Source organism: Rhea pennata, chromosome 6 (genome assembly GCF_028389875.1).
Source record: "Rhea pennata isolate bPtePen1 chromosome 6, bPtePen1.pri, whole genome shotgun sequence".
Lineage (NCBI taxonomy): Eukaryota > Metazoa > Chordata > Aves > Rheiformes > Rheidae > Rhea > Rhea pennata.
The window spans coordinates 3,436,859-3,455,955 of record NC_084668.1 but is presented as its reverse complement, the minus strand read 5'-3'; the positions used below and the strand labels follow the sequence as shown (position 1 = coordinate 3,455,955).

Genomic DNA, 19,097 nt, shown 5'->3' with positions numbered 1-19,097 from the left:
TTCTGTAGCTTCAAGTATTACACAGTATTTCTTCAAAATAAATAGCGTATCCGGTGCTAATATAACCCCTAATTTGCAGTCACTAGCATTGGCAGAGGCCTAATATTGGATGGAAATAATACATATGGGATGTTCTATTAAATCAAGTGTTAGAACATGGTAGTAAGACTGCTGCCAGAGAGCTCTAAACCTACATGTAATATTCATTATAGTTACTTCCTTCAGTCTGCTTCTCTTGTAACTTTACACCAAAGTAATATCACCAAAGGAATTTGAATGAATCACCTCATAACACTAAGGTAAGTCATGGCCAAATCAGGTCCCCGGTTTCTGAAGCATCCTAGTAAACGTCCTGTGGAACCAGCAGAAGACAACTCTCGGCTGCTCAGCCCTCACGCAGACAGCAGAGCAAAGCTAGGAGCACACAAAGTAGAGTTTATTACTACATATATTCTTAGCAGTGTGTATCATTATTTCTTTTTCTGTTTTTGTTTCAAAAAATCTGTATTTTTAAGCAAATGCATTCTTAAATTGTCTTAGATGTGTGATCAGTCTGACTCCAACTCTCAAAACATGATGCCACTTTGAAGGTAGCAGATCCATTAGCTAATCCATTAAGTCCTGGGAAATTCCTAAAACATCAGTTGCCTGAAAGGTTGTGGGATTCCTAAAAGTGGGGCAGTCATCCCTAAATGGCAGAGGTCCCCAGGCAGCAACATAGGTTGCCATGCTGTGAAACAGCATCTGTCCTAGCAGGGGTGGGCAACCTAACAGGCTCCGTCCTGGCGGGCAATGTGATGCAAGTTTTGTGTTTGGCTGGCTAAAAAAAGACAGTTGTTTTATGAAGAGTCCTATTTTTACAACATTTCTTTTCCTTTTATACCAGGTCAGTCCTGAGCCTAGCAAGAAAGACCCTTCCCAGCTTCAAAGAACATCCTGACTATTGGGCTACTAGTTTTTCTCTCCTTCCTGTCAGCTACATACAAATAAAGAAAAACAAAAATCTCCCTCGCATGCTTTCTCTAGCCCAAATATTAAACTAGAGAGGAAAAAAGTGTTGGTCAAGAGAATATGGACAACTACATGAATTCTCATATTCAAAAGCTACCTGAGAATATTTGCAAGCAGAAGGTAGTATTTCAAATACATTAAACAGTGATAGATTTGAACAGCATTTAGCCTCCAGGCAATGCAGACAAGTGATATTAGATGTAAAGCACACCTTCCCATAAGAAGTTCACAGGACTTAGTTACTTAATCTGGTTAGACTCTCTGTACGAGTCCTTATCTGTATACATATTTAAATGCTTTTGAACACAGAGGCCTTTTTCAGTCCTGATTTGCACCCCATTGTGTAGGCTTGCTTCACGCAACAGCATATAAATATATGCCAGCGTTTGTACCCTAAATAACAAGTTACAGATGAAGAACTCAGGAGAAAGACACAGCGTAGTACAGGACATTATATCATCTACCAATATATATATATTTTTTTTCATTCTTCAGTTTTCTTTGACCTGGTTTCAGAGAAGCATCGCATTGGTGTGGGGTGAAGTCCAAAAAGGAACTGTTCATAGCCTCGGGGCCCAATTCCAGACCTAAAAGGCCTGAAGAAGTCACAAAGATATCTGAGAAGCCACCAGGTAACGCCTGAAGAAAAAGGCCTTCTCGTAACATACAATGGCCACCGCAAGGGAGCCAGATCTTGCCTCGAGTGCTATGTCAAAGCACAATATAACGTTTACCCCCAAAATACATGTGTTAATTGCCTCTTAGCATCAGGCCCTTCTTCATAGCTCTCTATTTAGGATCACTATGGTATTTCTGGAGTTATCATACACATACCTTAGCTACACCTTTTCAGGCCTGTAGCTATTCCAGCATTCTCACTAACACTTAGGACCTCATTTCTGAAAACTTTTTATACTTACCTACCTCTATATGTAAAATATGTGCTTGTGTATACGTGCATGCATATCTACATAAATAAATACAATTATAACACTGTTCTGATAGCTGAGCCTCTTTACAACACATTACAAGTCTTATGAGTCTTATCAGACAAGATTTTGAAAAAAGTCAAACACGCAGCTCTGAACCAAGCTGTGTCAAATTTATTGCCGTCTACAACAAAGGACTAGTGTGATACATAACTCTTCTATGGAATATATTATAATTGTACTTTTTGAAAGCAATGTCAAATCATTGAAGTATTCTTGGTATTCTACAGTAGGAGAGACACAGAGATCTTACAATGTATATAAGCCATAAATTAGATCCCAATCCAAACTTAATAGTTTGATAGTAGTAAGTTAGACATATTATTTGGGTTCAGATTTAGCACTGTATTTTTTCTATTCCTTTTGAAGCAGCTGGGTTTTTCACAGATTTTCAAAATCAAATAGGTTTTTCAATAATATTTAGAAATAAATTACAATACAGTTCCAATAGAATAGTTAAAATAAATTAAGAGATAAGTAAGATGATTAATATAAACTTAAAGATTTCTGAAGAGAAAAATCAGAATCTAGCAGATGAAATCCAGAATGCAATATTTTGAGCAAATTTTAATTAAGACACCAGCCATAGTGCTGAGTGTCAACACTTGAAAAATAAAATCACATAAGCTCAGAAGTGAGCAGTTATGCCATTTAGTGTGTACACTGATCTATTTGAAATTCATCTTGTCTCATTCATGTTTTGTCATTCACATATGCGATACAAGGAGCTACTTTAGTTCTGTCTACATTAGCATGTACTAGTGGCCAACGAGCGTGTCTCAAGGAGCAAAATAGTTGGTGCCAAGGACCTGATTTCCCCACTACTCTCGCTTTGGGGGGGGGGGGGGGGAGTCTGTTGCAGAACAGCTTCAGCTCCAGCAGTTCCCACCGATCAGACGCCTACTTCGGTTAGAGTATGTAAGGCACACCCCGGAGCACATCTGCTTGCCAAGTTTCATCCAAAACCAACATTGCCCACATTTGTGTGCCTTGCTTTGCACCTTGGAGCAGTCACAAAGTAGATGAACTGTCCCCCCCCAACCCTAGTGTAAACTCATCCTTTGAGATCAGGAGAAATGCAGGAAGCATTCAGACTAAGCAGACGTTGGTGTGTACTGGATTTACATAAGGAATCTCATCCGTCCTACACCCACGTGACAAAATAAGATCTTAAAATGATCATGCTAATCATCAGAAGATGGTTAATGTGTTTACTATCACCAGCTTTGATGCTATTTCATAAAGCTACAACTTAAAGATTTCAGATGAAGATTGTATCTTCCAGATAGGAATGAAAACAGACTTATGTGCAAACATAGGAGAAAAAAAAAAAAAGAAAGAAAGAAAAAAAAAAAAAAGAAAGAAAAACAGATTTTCCACAGAAAATAAGTTCTTGTTCTCTTGATGCTCCTCCCTCAACTGCCAAAACTATGACAACAGAAACCGTATTGGAAATATATTTAAGTGAGATTTTTAAAAGATGGTTTGGTGGCATTTTTCTTACTCTGCCATTCCTCAGAAAGCCATTTATTTTGATTAGTGCAGGCCAAGCACAAACAGAAGCATGAACCCCACCGCTATTTCCTAGAATTTCTGATAAGCTGAGACTTCTCAAATTGAGGCTACAGCTACATAGCATATTTAGGGCGAATGCAAGCGACTCCTGCCCATACCCAGAGGCTGGCATGCTGACAGTCCCATGCCTCCTGAAGCGACTGCTAGGGCTTACCGGGAAACTGGAAACATCCTTCTTTCACTAGAAACAGCTTTCTCTGTCTAACCCAAGGAAAAAGTCCATTCAGGTTTGTTAGCACTTCTGCACCTCACATACACAGTATTTTCCATTGGATCTTTCTTGACAGCTTCAAGATAGGTCTTTAAGTGGAGAATCTGGAAATATTCTATTAGGTTTTAAATATCTGAAGTTTTGAAATTACTGAGTGGAATCTGAAGTTGCTCAGTGCATTAATCACTGACTCAGTCTAGATGGAAGTAGAACAGTGAACTGAGAATAAATAAAATGGATAAAAGTGCCCAACAAAATTATTTATCACACACCTTTGGAAATTGTCACATGAATACCTCCTTAAAGGACCACGAGGTGTGTGTAACACATTTCTCCCATGGCTTTACAATGCGTTAAGCACCTTTGACTACTTTCCTCACCTCTATCCACTATTTGATCTCTCTCTTGACTGCTTTTAACATTTTGAACATCTGAAGAGCTGCCAAATTTTTGAAGCAATCCATTTCCAGAAATGTTTCTTTACCTCCAGATAGGCACTTTCTCCCTAAACATGCCTCTGGAGCAAAGCCCAGGGCAGGCCATATGTTACCCAGGATTAGTGAAAGGTTTACGTTTCAATACTTAAAGCACCTGTCATGATAATACCAGGCATTTTCCACCCCCAGTGTAGGAGAGAATCCAAACTTCCTGTGGGATGTGCAAAAGTAGCACTCAGCCTTGGGAGCCATCCAGCCATGGCTATTAGGAAGAGAAAAGCTATTTCTGCTGGCTTGCAAGAACTGATGGCATCATTTAATGTCTTGTCTTTATATGCAAGTGTGTATAACCCATTTTTTCCACAGCTGCTATGACATACATAAATTCAGTATTATCTCCCTGTTACATTGTAGCATGTAACATAAATAGTATTGGAACTTCTGCTGGGCATAATTTAGTATTTTAAGACATTTACTCAAATGCAAAATACCCATATAGCTGCCTACCACTTACACAAATTAACTGACCTGCTTAAGGTATTGTAAGGATAAAAATGATATATATTTTCTAGACATATTTTCCCAAGTCAGATAGTATTTAGGACATAAAGTCACTGAGTTGATCATTTTTCATCACTGCAAACTGAGACTTCACTTCAAGGGCTCATTTTAAACAGTTTAACTACACTATATTGATAAAGAAAATAAATACCAGTATAACTGATATATGAAGAATCCCTAAAAATATGTACCGTTAGATGTTCATTTTACAATATTAACATCTTATTAGTCTCTGTGTTTTTCAAAAAACAAGGGCATAATTTTTGCCCTTTCTTATAAAATCTGAATTTTTGTATACGCTATTTTCCAATCAGGTAAAGCAATTTTCACCTTAATTTACTAATATAAAAGTTTTTCTCTTGGTACCTATAAGTTTGGTTCAAGCATTTTTTCTTAAAGTTATAGCTCAGTTGCAGACTGCAGTGAAACCCTGTAATTCTCAGAAAAAATCTAATCCATCCTTAGAAATACTTAATACACAAAAGTAGATACAAACTGATAGTTTTCTTCACAATAAATACAGTTGGGGCAACAGAATGCCTTCTATCTTGTTTCAGCAATAAATCATTTTCCTAACTCGAGTTAGTAATGACATTTTCAATCATGTGGATTGAACATATCCTCAAGTTAATAAAAAAGTATGGCTTCTTCTTCATCTTTAATAAAAGATTTGTACACTGCTCAAATGATTAGTATTGCATTTTTAAAGAACCTGAGACTGATGCTTTTCAATGCTCCTCTCCATTTCTCAATGCTTTTATAATTCAAAGGTAATATAGGGATTAGTTAATAATTCCTAAGGTAATTTTACGGCTTTTATTCAGAAACCTTTTGCCTATTGACTTCAGAATGTGCCATAAAAATATTCAGGTATTAATATCGCAGCGATTTGCAGATCTATACAGATGAAATCTCTGAATTTATACAAGTCAGGATTTATGCTTAGGAATCAGAGCACATCACTGCAGGCTTTGAAAAGGTACAGAGGGAGGAAGTAACTGTACACGGCTATTTACACCAATGTATTTCATTTCAGTCTGTTTTTCGGGCTTTTTTGCAGGTTTATTCTCGATGGAGTTATTCTTGCGGTTGCCTAAGAGGCTAAAGGAGGTAGCTGCACTTTTTGGACAGGTCAGCTCCACCGAACCAGCAACGGTTGCATGAGACGCGAACCAAAGGCCCGCGCTAGGACCAAACCCACATTTCCACGTTCCCCTAAAACAGCGAGTGGACTCGCTGGAGACGAAAACGTCAAAACCGGCTACCAGTTAATACAGCCGAAGGGTATCCTGTGTCACTCGCTAACGGATGTGGAATCGCCGCTGCGCCGCGGCCTTCGAGGGGGGAAGAGCAACAGCCCGCCGGGAGCCGGAGCAGGGCAGCTGCCACGGCGGCTCCGGCAGCCTCGCGGGTGCAAGCGCCTCCCCCAGCCGCCTCGCGGCACCGTTCCCATCCCCACGTCTGCCGGAAAAGCGGCATTTCTGACTGAACCTGTTTCTCTTTCACCAGGGAAAATGGAAGTCACAACTGAAGGTGGATGGTGCCAGTATTTGATTCTTGAAGACGGAAATCTTTTTGATTTATTTTATCCAAACCTCCCGTCAACTTTTCATTTCCCACAAGAAAGAATTTAATCTCAGAGAGTTAGTCATTGGGAGGTATTTTGCTGCCTTCATGAAATAATTAACAAGAGCCAAGCTTCAGCACAGTTGGGTAGAGTCTTTTTTACCCACTTTGAAGAAACAAAGCAGTTTTACAGGAGAGTTTTGTACTCCTAAGTGTTTCTGCAACGGCTGCCGCGCAGGAATCCCCCGTCGCCCTGAGGCTTGCCGGTACTGCTCAGCAACAACCAGGCGGAACACGGGAAACAGAGCACTTACTAACTCCACATCCAACTAAGAAAACTGAGCTGTGCAAATAGCCATCATTTAGTGCCACGGCAGAGCCCCTGGCACCGCCTCTGCTAACGTTCCCCTACACACTTTGCTAAGCTATTAAAATATTGTGATTTAAAGAGGAAGGTTTTGTTTATTTGTTCGTTCACAGAGGATATTAGCACTATGTTATATTTGTTTTTGCTCTCATTCAGGGCAGCTCTGAGCACACCCATGTGCCCCATCTAGCCAGCATCTGTGCTGGAGCAGCGCTGAGCTCCTCCTTGTGCTTGGACCTCCGATTCCCAGTCCCTCCTGCCTCAAGCCCAGGGCTGAGCCTCGTACTCAGCCCTCACTAGTGTCCAGCTCCAAAAACAGTAACTTCTGTCAGGCTCTTCAGCTCCCGCCGTCAGACAGGCAGCATATGTCATGTGGCATTATTCACAGCTTTACACAGCTTGTTTTCCATGGAGTTTTAAAAATGAATATGAAAATGTGCATCAAAATCAAATCCTTTACAACAATAATTATAATCATGAAGAAAAGCCAGAGAAGGACGAGGTTCTTTTCCAAATGAATAGGACAGAAACACAGTAAAGTCAGTACTTGCGAGACTGGCAGGTCTGAGGGTGTACTTCACCCACAGCCCCAGATGGGTGAAGTCCTTCCCAGACAGGAACCTCGATCCAGGAAACAGCCCACGTGGCACAACAAGGACACTGTGGTTCGTATGATCTTGAGGAGCAGGGAGACGGTGGCAGCAGAGCACAAAGGAAGGAGCTTCCTTTGTTAAAGCAATAAATCCAGGTACTCTGCAGTGGGGAGTCCACAGGCATCTGGAGATGCTCCCACACTGGGCAGAAGACCAGAGAGCTCAGAGGAACATCATGATGGGCAAACTAAGGTCACTAGCTACAAAACATGACTCCTGTTGCTTGCCCACATGCCTTTCTACTCGCAGAAATGCTCCAAGGAGCCCCACACTTGCAGGGACCCTCGCTGAGCTTTCTTCCTGCTGCATTCCTGCCATGCATGGCCACGATGAAGAGAGAGAGCAACAAAGTTTTAACTCATTATGCAAAATCATGCTAATGACAGCGCCAAACAACCGCTAAGCAAGCAAGCCGTGTAAGTATTAATGAGAGGATATTTGTTTACGCTCACAGAGATGCAGACTCTATGCAAGTGTTGAAACGTTACCATCAAGGGCAACCCCCCTAAGTAAGCACCGCCAAAGCCTGCCCCAACTAACATTAAAAAAAAAACAAAACAAAACAAACAAAGCCCAAACTTGAAACGACTCCTTGCACTCAGCCGCGTCCTGCCTGCCAGGAAAAGGGAATTTTGAAGATGGCATACCATCAATTTTCTTCATGTGTGTCAGAAGTTGAGCAGCTGTCTTCTTCCCAGACTGAAGTGGAGCCAAAAATCTTTTCAGGCAGCCGAAGAAAAAGCACTTCAGAGGAACTAATCTCAAAGACCCAAAAGTATGCATCACATTTCTGAACAGGCATGTGTTAATATTACTACGCTACATTATCAACTGGCTATGTTTTGCAGAAGCCCAGAAGTAGTAAAAAGACTGCTTCATTTATTTACACTGCTCACTATGGAACAACCACACATACTTGAACTTGGGAGTTTATTTAGTTATTTCTTTGTAGCCAGCAGAAGATATTTATAATTATTTCCCCCTAAACTGGTAAGGAATGTGAAGTAAGATTTACCTCCACGGAAAAAGGCGATGCACCCAGACTTTCCGTGGCAAAGAGATCTGCATTTCAAAAGCTCTGTTATTCCCCAGGCATTGCAGACACTTCAGCAACAGATAAACCACCCTCTGGAGGATCCAAATTTGAATTAGCTAACCACTGCAGTAACTACCGACTGTAACAGACTGAGAAAACCAAAGTTGCAGTTTGTTTCTTCTTTACCTTGTGCTCTAGTATCCATGTGCCAGGCTGCAGGAGTCCTGAGGACAAGCCTTTAGAGAGCAACAGCACCACCATGATGACAAAGAAAATCATACTAAAAGGGTGCTTGTGAGGGTAGCTTGCACAGGTGGCATTTATTACCCTAACGCACAGTTCTGTCCAGCTGGGACTACAGCAAACTGCACCGCTGGGGCAAAACCTTAATTCAGCCCCGGAAGCAAGCTGGAGGAGCTGGTGGCCTCCTCATCGTGGTGTGTCACCATGCAACGCTTTGGGACCCCAGCTGTCCGTCTTCCCAGGGCAGTTCAAACTGCTGTTTGGCCTAGCACAGCATACGTGTTTTTTGGTCAGGATGACCAGAAGATCGGCCCTCTGCACGTGACCATTTGACTCAGTGAAAAGGTATGAAATTTGGAAGTAGGAAGAGCTGGTAGTTGTAGTGGAGTATTATTTAATTATATTCCAATTCTGGAGGGTGAGCCTCTCATTTACCAGCCGTATCCAGACAGGTTCTGTATACAACTAGGGGTGAGTTACAACAAATAAAATAATAAATAAATAAAAATGTGTTCAAGAGTCTACTTAGCTACCTATCTCTCTTCAGCCAGCTTTTCCCTGCAATATTTATTTACTACAAAACTAGGTTGTTGGCAGAGTTCCCACTGCGAAATGAGCTGCCCAGATATTACAAAGTGAATTCTGCTACACAAAAAAAGATGTTTTTTCTTAGGGCTCCCCTTCTTCCACATAGATATCCCATTACTTCAGAACTGTGCCTTTGCAGCACAATTTTACCCAGAATTTTTAGAATACTCAGTTTAAGAGGGATGCATTTATAACTCATTCCTAAAAATAAGATTTTTCTACATGGTCCTCAGCAAACTACTTTATGTAGACATTTTTGCTTCCTTCATTTATGAAAAAAATATAAGGCTTGTTCCTAATGCTCACAATTCTACAAATGCAAACAAATTAATGTTTATAAAACTTCACTTCTATTCTTAGTATGCATTAAATAAATAAAATCATTTGTTTGCACAATAAGAAATTTTTGTACTGCATGCTGGAGGATGAAGTTTTCTTAGAGCTCAACATAAAAAAGCAAAGGATGAAAATAATGACAATGTGAGGTAGATGACATTCTCCTAGTTGACTACACATATTTCTGAACTGAAACAGTATTCAGGTGCTTAGCACAATGATGTTCCAGTCACGATTAAGAGTTCTGGAAACCCAAGAAATATAAAAGCAAAACAGTAAGGAAATACGGTGTCTCAGATACTTTTCCTATGGTCCAGTAGAGATCCTCTGATTAACATTTGCAGACTGTACTAAGCATAGCTAATATAAAAGCAATACATACTGCACAGCTCTCAGCAAATATTACCAAGATGGAAATGCCTACTGACAAATTCACAAGCTGCAAATGTACAGTCATGAAATTCAATAGCCTCACAGCTGCACACTTGTAACTTGTGAATGCAGAAAAATGTATGAATTGGCAGCAGGCTTTCTGGCAGATGATATCATTTTACAGATGACACTGTCAAGTCTGCCAGTTTGACGCTGAACTCCCCTCTTGCCTTTTTTTTTTTTTTTTTCATAGATCTTTCCCTGCTCCCAGCAGTTCTCAGGGACTGCTCTCGTAAGAGTCCGCTATTTCCTTCTCTGCCCCTGCAAAGTGTTGTAATTGCTCAGCGCCGTTTCCTCAGCTCTGCTACTGTATAGCTGTTTTTGAACAGTATTTATTTTGGAAGAAGCTTGCCTTTCCCTACTGAATTTCAGATGCACAAACTGCACTCTCTCTTAGAAATGTCCTAGTTCCTTACTTCTGTTTGGAGTAGCTTGGATATGGCTGGAAGTGACCACCCTTGACAAACAGTCGAGACGATTATGCCTTGATCCTTGTAATCCGCATGTTTTCAGAGCCCTTCAGGAAGGAAGCACTCTTTAAAAAAGCCAAAGGGCCTCCTCAAAACCTGCTGTAATGTCTTGTCAGGGTACTGAGTGCCAAGGCGGCCCTATTCCTTCTTCACTCCCTCTGATCCTCCTGCAATCATCACTGCCATGTTTGACGGGGTCTGTGAACGGAGTCAAGCGAGGTGCAGCAGCTGCACCCCTAAAATGAAGTACTTCACTGGACCTTCAAATCACAGGCCAACACACCTATAAAGCAAAGCAAAAGCGAAAAAAAAATCCCAAAGAGCCAATAAGCTAACATGATGTTAACTGCTGCCTTGCCGTGGGTGTTTCAAATGCAGTTGGACATTAATTTTTGTCTGCTCCAGGCTTGCTTCTCGTGCTCCTTCCCCTCTGCCGGAAGGAGCGATCTCTGCAACTGCACCGTTTGCTCAGCGGTTCTTTTGTGATCTTGAGCACGAGACATTCACTTCCTCGAATTCCAGAAGCATTCTGTAGATTACTTAGCACCCTGAATTATGACAAAGTACAAATCTGACTACTTCAGCAGACTTGTTTTAAAAAGCCAAATGTAAACATTTTAGCAAAGGTTCGATATACAGGGATCCATTGCTCTGTAGTCACGGCCTCCACGGGCTGCCCTTTCTGCAAACTTGGTGCACTTATAGGGCAAAGTACAGGAACTGGGAAACAAAACAAAACAAAACAAACATATATGTGGGTAATCTCTGAACAACCTGAGAGATTCACTAGCTTAATGAGCTAATAGCTGCTTTATTTCTTATTGTGGCTTTTCTGATGCTGCTCCAAGTGTCTGAGATTTCAGACAAGCCTCTGCACTGCAGTTTTTCAGGGCAGCCAAACATTTGCATCTATTTTTCCAGATGCTTGTTCAGATAACCTGAACCCCAACATATGTGAGCCACAGCAGCCTCTTTATTCCGCACAACTCTGACAGCAATTTCCTCAGGTTACACCTATGCTACTAGCCTCTGAACTTTGCAAAACTGCAGTAACTTTCCAGTAATCTATCATTCCAGTCAAACTTTACCTCCTGCAATTCTGCATATATTTTCACTTTAGATATCCACGCTCAAGAATTATTGTGCAAAAATCTCCAGCCTGTAGTGATGTATATACCTGTGGTGGTGAGTAAATACCATGTATTTATTATGCTGGAAAAATATATTGTATTATTGACATTTTAGCAAAGGTTAAATGTGATATTACTCGGTCTCTCCATAGGGATTTTTACTGTGAGAAACGTCTCATGCATTTAAAGCTCCCCAGCATCTGCCTCAGCCCATGCGCCCTGGGAAAAGCCAAGGAAACGCTGTGGCCCTACACCTTGCTGGTCCTACCAGAAGGAAGCACAGGGCAGTATCTATGGGAACATTTTAAAAGTGTAAATGCAATTATTCTCCATACATCCCTTTTATTTAAAATGGACTGGAGTGATTCTCTGCAGCATCTTCTTTATCCTTCTGCTGGATTTTTTGTTTTGAATAGGATGGAAAATTTTTCCTTGAAAGTGTGTTGACAATATACACAGTATGCATTTACTTAAAAAGAGATTCTGCAGCCAACCAGAGAACACTTCATTCCTAACCTATTTCCTAAGGCAGCAAACACACAGAAGTATTACTTATCCCCCTCCCTTCGTATCTGTTTCAAGAACTGTTGCACAATCTGCACAGGATTTCAGCAAGAAGTACTCACCACTTTTAAGGCTTGTTTTTTATTCACCAGAAAAGGCTTAATTTCCCCTTCGAGCTTTGTACGTCATTCTCATCAAATCATACACAGAAAAGTGCATTAAGTGTTTTGTTTACCCATAACTTGGCAGCGCCACAACAAAGAACAGAATGTAAAGAATGAGCTCCCTTCACAGAAGTCATTCACTTCCAAACAAAAGCCTTTGCCCTCCTGAAACAAATTTTCCAAGTGGGCCTCATCTATTTCTGAGTTTCCCAACATTACAGTGACTTCTCAGATAACTAAGAACTATTTGAAGGCAAATCTAAAAACAGGAGGAATGAGAAAGTTCTGCTAGAACTGATCTTTCATTAAAAAAGCATTAAGAAAATATGAGCTTTTCAACACTGCAATGTCAACAAGCAACCACTTTTTATATAACATGTACAAACCTGCTGAATTCAGACTACTTCCAACTTCCCCCCGGCTGCAACAGCTGGATAGGTTCGTTTCCACCTGCTTTTACCATTTGTCATTACTGAGGTATGTTACAGAAAGCCAATTTAGCACAAACTGTCAGTATTTCTGAAACCTAAACAATTAACTTCTATTATTTGATCACATCCTTTAGAGTGTTGCATGTTCCTCTACTTCCCAGCTCCCCACGACTCTCCACCCATAGCAAACACTGTTTTCTTTAAACCAGAACACCCTAAAGCACAAGCACAAAAATGCGTAGGGTTGAGCCTAGGCACGTGCTCCTTTCCCACCATTTGCTCTAGCAGCTCCTACCCGAAGAAATGACCACCCAAACCTGGCTCCAGGTGGCAAAGGGCTTCTAAAGCACCCTGAGGTTGTATTCAAAACTCCTCGGCCAAAGAGCTAGTGAAGGCTGGCTGCCTTCGCCCCTGGTGTCCCAGCACTGTAAATACACATGACGGGTGTTACTTCCACCATTCCCATCACCGTGGGGAGGGATGGCATCTGGCATCTGGCTTTAAAAAGGAACTAAGGATAAAGGATCACTGGGGATGGATATAAAACCAGCTTCCCCAAATTGGCTGAGCTGTTTTCACTGGCACTGTGTGAACTCTTAGGGTGTAATAATTATAAAGCACTGTGAGATAGCTGAGCTCTCCCATTTGAATTATGTTGCCTTTGCTGCAAAGGAAGAGCCTATCCAGGGGCAGCTCCCATGGAGTAGCTGATGCTGGTAACTTCTGTGTCTGAGACCCAGGTGCCTAAATCACTTGCACAACTTAGATGGCAGGATATTTATTTATAAAGATTTAAAATGATAAAAACATGCTTCTCCCAAGCTCAATTTTTCCTGACACCTTTGCTAATTATACAATATACTGAAATCCCACAAGCGCTGAAATAATCGTTCCAGCAGGAACTCAGCCAGGGAACACCTATGGAAACTTCTCTCTATTCATCCATCGTTATGGGAAGTGATCTCACGATCCTCTCCAAAAATCCCCTGAAACAGATGTCTTGCAGCATATCAAGAAATTATCGAATTCAGACTTGGAGGGAGCACACTGCAAAATCGAAAAGCCCTCAGAGGGGCTGTTTTGCCAGGCATGCCTTTTCACCGATACGAAAGCGAGCGGGATCCAGGGTGGGTGCCTTTAGCGAGCCAGGCAGGCTAAGGGATGCGTGGCTCTTCCACTTCTCCCGGGCCAGCTATGACCAAATAACATCTTCAACCCAAATAACTCCATAAACCTCTACCTCAAGATGAATGAGCAGGCAAGACGGAGCTCTTCAGTTCAGAGTGACTTCTATACGATCTCCTAGCCAGAGCTGCAATGATAACTGCATCAAGAGCTACTAAATACTGTAGATCAAAGGAAAACAGAGGTTAGAAAAGGTGAGAGGTACATCAGACTATCATCAGCAGTGATCTTTCTGCAAGGACCAACATGCCATGTTCCTACTGAATGGGTGCCCATCTCTATTACTAGGCGATATTAAGACACATTCACAGCTTTCCCAAGAAAATATTTCCAACAGGGCTTGATTTTTACTGTTTTAAAACCAACATTAGCAAATGTGATTGCACGGTGCACAGATCTGTCAAATTTGTCCTCAGCTGCAATCCTGAAACATATCATTATCTTGTACTATGTGAGCAAAACTAGGCTTGGCTTTCATGTGACTGAGCTCTAAATTAGTTTATGGATAATGTTCCTTTACAATGTGTTCAATCTTTTGCTCTATCTTATCTTAATGAGTACTTAACCTCTTAAAAATAGGTTACAGGGAGACTAAAGCCAGAGTACTGGTCTCTGAGAAAACCATGGGACTGGACGTCCCTGCTTAGGTAGCTCTATCCTCTTGGAACACAACCATTTTAGGGTGAAATCCACTGTTTTCAACTGCTCTGGAAAAAGTACTTTCCATTGCATTTATTTAAAAATTTGCTTGTAATTAAGAGTTAATAGTAATTGGTTCCTACTTTTTTTAAATACATTGGGAAAATGATAGACTGAAAACTGCACCTTCCTCATGGAAAACATGTTTCCTACATCTGCAATCCCAACATTTTGTTTCTGGGTACAATTTCAAAAAAGTGCATGCTCAGAATCTTTTTTAAAAAATGTTAACTTTATAAAAAGTAAATAACATCTAGACCTAAGCTGACAGTCCTCTAGCTATGAGCTGGTTTGTATGCACTACATCCCACAAAAGGGTTTCAGCACCTGACCGCGACTTCGGCTCAGGATCGGCAGCTGAATTCTAATTATAATCCAGAACAACCTCTCTCACCAGCCTCTTCTGCTGGGAGAAGAGAAATCTCACTAGACACCAGCCTGTCCAGCCTGAAAGTCCTCCAGGCACCTGCAGGACTGCTTCTGAGCACGGTCCTGGGTGCTGCAGATGATTCTTGTTTGGGAGGGGACAAGGATCCAGAAACCAGGTGGAGACCTCAGGTACCTCCTGGGGTCTCAGCCTGCAGATGAACTCTGAGCACACCTAACATGCAGCCACAGCAGCGGTCGCCCTCAAACTGCAAGTGAAACAGTCTGTTTTAAACTATAGACAGAGCTGCAGCACATATTATATAAACACCGTATCATCCCTTCATATCCTGGGTAAAACTCCCACCCCCTGCGTTCGAGAAACCAAGGAGCAGGCTACAGACCGCTACAGACCATGCACTGAATTTGTGCCACTTCAGCAACAGCTTATAAATCCACAGAGCAGCCAGGGAGCAAACAGGGGGTAGCTCTGGACATCCTTTATGAGAGCCACCTAAACAAGTTCTACTCCCTATGGTCTATGCACTTAATACTGAGTGTGTCACTGGATTCAAAAAAAAAAAAAAAAAAAAAAAAAAAAAAAGCGTTTCCTTTTAAAAATCCTATTTTCTTGGCCTAAAACTTAGGTGTGGAACTGTGTGAAAAAGCGGGGGATGAGCAAGCAACTGCCCCCGCACCCTGCCTCCACAGGAAACTCAGCTCTCATGTGGAATTACTTACTTAGTCTTTTTTTTTTTTTTTTAATATACATAATTTCAGGTTCATGGTCCAGCATTTCTGATTCACAGTAATAAATGTTGCACAACAGCAGAATTGTATAGGACAAAGGTTCATTTGAGGCAAAATACCGCTCCAAATGATACATGACTGGAAGTGTATGCAGATTTCCTGGACAGTAAACATCTGCACTATTGATCTTTAATTTCTGAAGAGATGACAGGATTTAGAAATTAGGTGCATTTGGACGTGTGAGAGGACTCGTAGAGAGAAAGCGAGATATATTCATCCGCTGCATGTTTCTGGTCTATGATTCTCTTGAGACATGTCATACTAATTCTTATATATCACATAACAGCTTTATGGCAGCTACATCATCCTCAAGTAAATGGAGGAATTTTTAAGGAATATCAAAAAATACCCAAAGATCGGAATGCAGGTCTCAGAGCCAGCCTCAGCCACAGGTTTCTCTAACTGCAAAATTATACAACAGTTTTAAAAATACTACCTTTTAACTGCTAGTTTCTAAATCTGCAGATTCTCCTTCAGATACGTGAGGACCGAAGTGTCCGTTTCTGTCTGAACGCAGGTTGCGAGCCAGATGCATTCACATGACCGCGTCTTTGAGAAGAAGGCCATATATGACAAGACTCCCAGCAAAATTATGAGATTTGGCAGAAGTGAGATCATGCTCTAAATCCAGCTGAACAAGAAAAAAGCAACAGAGGGAAAGAACAAAGGGAGGAGAAGTGACAGAGTAAAGAAATGCCATTTTTCACCCATGAAGAATTATTACTGAGGTCAGAACTAAAGCTGTTCCAGGAGTTTCTGATGAAATATCCTCTTGTTGAAAAATGCTGATGTGTCAAATCAAAACGATCTGGAGGAACACAGCAGTCTGATAGGCCTTGCTTCTTGACAAGTCATTTGCCTATTTGTTTTACTTGAATCCTTGGCTCCTGGGCAGCTTCTCAGATGGACTTCTGAGAAAACAAGATTCCCAGGCTCCCCTGAATGTCAGAGTATTAAAAAAAAATTAATTATTGATCCAAGTTTATGTTATGCATGTTTGCCTTATCCAGTTATCTGTAGCTGTGCCCGTAGCATGGGAGTAGCACATCTGATATGCTTTAATGATGCAAAAATCTCATTCAAGTAGCAAATAATGCTCCTGCTCTACGCTCCCTACCACAAAGCACGTTAAAGGAATTAAAAATAAGATGAGAAATAAGTGCAATGCTTCCCTTCAAACACTACAGAGAACTTTTAAACATTTAAGGCTTCCCAGTTTCTTTTAGGCAAAGCATTTGAGCCAAGCTCTCTGTCTGCTGCTATGAATGGTCACTTTGTAGTATAATACATTTACACGGTGAAATCGTAATATCCTGGGCATTTGGGGCAATATTATACTATAAAAACGAAGGCCAACTCCCTCCAGCGATGACATTTTTGGACTGGTATTTGCTCTATTAAGGCCTACAGCTTCTCCGGGCGGGAGCCGGTGTGCGGCAGAACGGCTTGCAGCTGTCACCCGGCGCGGATGGGCCCGTGCATTTTGCACCGATGCCATTAGGTGGTGCTTGAAACAGAAGATTGCAAGAAAGCAAAGCAAAATCCTGCGCGTGGCCCAGGAAGCCTGCCACGTCTGGAACCGCTTGGAAGGGAAAAAAAATACTCCATCAATTAAAAAGAAATAAAAAATAAAGAAAAAAAAGACAGAAAAAAAAGCTGCTTCTGGGTTTGAGCTTAAAAATCTCGCTGATTTCGAGGCCTTGGCAAAGCCAAGAAAATAAATAAATAAATAAAGAAGTAGCCAGCTTTTCCTCCTGCCTCAAGCCTCTCTGCTGACACACACCCACTCCTTTAAGTAAGCCTCTGATATTTCAGTGCTCAGTCAAATCCTGCCCTAGATCTCTATCTTTCTGCTAGGTTGATAACTGGATTTCCAGTAAGTTTTGAGTCAGAGATTGAAATGGTATTTAATGTATGAGCTCCAACAGGGGTTTCCAGGAAATACTGTCCAAGCACAGAGCAGCAAAAACGCTTTTTACATACAGAAGATCCCCCTAGAAATTAGGAAGAAGTCCTGCTACAGCATGGAAAAGCAACAGCTTGTCCCTTCTTCAACAAACACCTACTACCAGACAGTCCCTATTCATAAAACACTCTCTTCAGATATATTTATAGATTTTTGCGGCTTCCACTTAATGCTACATTCATAGAAACCTCCCTGCGCTGACTGCTAAGAATAGGTCATTAAAGAATTGCATCCCACTTCAGGCAGCAGGTCACCCATCCGTCCAGCCTTGTGCTCCCTTTCTGCGATCCTGTTCCCCCTCCATTGCCTCCGATGCCTTGAGGCACCGGCATCCCCTTCTCTCTGCCGTGGCCCGCGAGTCTTTCAGGGCAGGAGAGGTCTCGGACAGCCTAGGCACGGCACTTCACGGCCAGCTTCCCAGATTCAGCTCGTTTAACACAGCTTTCGCCACAAGCGCTGTGAGACACGAAACCAGCCGCACGAGACGCGAGCGAAGGTGGAGGTCGGCCTTGCTCCTTGCCACGAGCTGGGGCTGCTGGCGGAGGCACGTGCGCAGGAGCAGCCCGGTCCTCGCCTCCTGTGTGCCGCCAGCAGCCAGCTTAGGGACTCCTGAGCAAGCCGTTACGGCCCCACCATCGTGGTTAGCAGCCACAAAAATGTATCACTCCTAAATAAGGAGCAGCCTTTCGCTGTTCACCTTCTCTGCGCCATCCTTGATTTTACAGCAACTCAATTTTAACAATCTCACAGTGGAAAACGAAACCGCTGAAGGTAAGAAACTACTGCAGGAACCATTTAGGAGGCTGCTTAGAAACCTGTGACTTCGTCACGTGCTGCACAACGATTAAAAACTAAATACATGGAAATCCAAAGAGGAAGACCGTGTGCCACAAAGCGAGGACTGCTCGGGGGCTCACAAACCCCTCGCAGCGGTCTGAGCGGCTCCCTCACCTCCTTCCGAGTCACCCTGAACACTCGAAGGTGAGAGGCAGTTGGACAAAAGCTATAAAGGGAGACAGCCGATCCATTTTAAAGCCTCCCTCATCCCTTTTAGGACTTAGATTTCACATAAATATTTCTTTAAATGCACGTATCTATGTACCAAAACTAACAGTTGAGAAGCTTCCAAAACTTTGCTTTTAATTAAACCCATGAAAGTATAATGCTCACACTGAGTAAGTATCAAAAATAGAGACAAAACTGCGAAAATATGCAGGCATTTTTCTTGGTTTTTGTCAGGCACTGCAAAGACAATTAAGTTTCTTTTCTTCACTACACATATAATACTCAGAAGTGAAAGCTTAATTAACTTGTCAGGAACTATGGCATCTCTTTTCTTGAGCTGCTGAACCCACCTTCCCAAAAGA

General features: G+C 41.8%; 1 long non-coding RNA gene across 1 annotated transcript in view; it reads right to left on the bottom strand.

The window, feature by feature from the left end:
- Positions 1–313: 313 nt before the first annotated feature.
- Positions 314–19,097, bottom strand: part of LOC134142327 (uncharacterized) — a 31,159-nt gene continuing 12,375 nt past the window's right edge. The window contains exon 4 of the long non-coding RNA XR_009958829.1: positions 314–414. This is a non-coding gene — a long non-coding RNA (uncharacterized LOC134142327). The remainder of the gene's footprint in view (positions 415–19,097) is intronic.